The sequence below is a fragment of the Piliocolobus tephrosceles genome, unplaced genomic scaffold (genome assembly GCF_002776525.5).
Source record: "Piliocolobus tephrosceles isolate RC106 unplaced genomic scaffold, ASM277652v3 unscaffolded_35432, whole genome shotgun sequence".
NCBI lineage: Eukaryota > Metazoa > Chordata > Mammalia > Primates > Cercopithecidae > Piliocolobus > Piliocolobus tephrosceles.
This window is the reverse complement of record NW_022319235.1, coordinates 1,792-2,775: the sequence shown is the minus strand read 5'-3', so window position 1 is coordinate 2,775 and position 984 is coordinate 1,792.

Sequence of the window (984 nt, the reverse complement as noted above, 5' to 3'; positions counted from 1 at the left end):
TTAAGGCCAGGGCAGTTTCCACCTTCCAGACCCTGAAATCCTCTCTCGCACCTCTTTTTTGAATGTATATTATGCACAGGCTTTAGACATCTCTTGCACATTTGAGTTGAATTTTTTTTTAACAGCTAAATGAGATGCCAATTTTATTTTTTAAAGCCAGTGGCAAAAATTTCAAACAAGCAGGGCTCGGTGGCTCACACCTGTAATCTCAGCACTTTGGGAGGCTCAGGCGGGCAGATCACCTGAGGTCGAGAGTTTGAGACCAATCTGACCAACATGGAGAAATCCCGTTTCTACTAAAAATACAAAATTAGCCGGGCATGGTGGCGCATGCCTGTAATCCCAGCTACTCAGTAGGCTGAGACAGAGGTTGCGGCGAGCTGAGATCCTGCTATTGCACTCCAGCCTGAGCAACAAGAGTGAAACTCCGTCTCAAAAAAAAAAAAAAAAAAAAACCCAAAACAAACAAAACAAACAAACCGGGCGCCCTGACTTACGCCTGTAATCCCAGCACTTTGGGAGGTCGAGGAGGGTGGATCATCTGAGGGCAGGAGTTCCAGACCAGCCTGCCCAACATGGCAAAACCCTGTCTCTACTGAAAATACAAAAAATTAGCCGAGCATGGTGGCGGGAGCCTGTAATCCCAGCTACTCGGGAGGCTGAGGCAGGAGAATCGTTTGAACCTGGGAGGCGGAGGTTGCAGTGAGCCAAGATCGCACCACTGCACTCTAGCTGGGCGATGAGCGAAACTCCGTCTCAAAAAATAAAAATAAAAATAAAAAATAAAAAAATTTCAAATATACAAAGGATGCGTCTTATGTGCCTTCCCGTCCCTGACCTCTAGTTCCCTGTTCCAGAGGAAACATCTGCTGCATATTTTTGTGATCTCTCTTTGCTCTTATTCAAAATCTATCTGAAAGGAAATTCAAATAAAAGAAACATTTGCAAAAGTTACCAAATGAAATGAAGCACAATAGGAAAGAT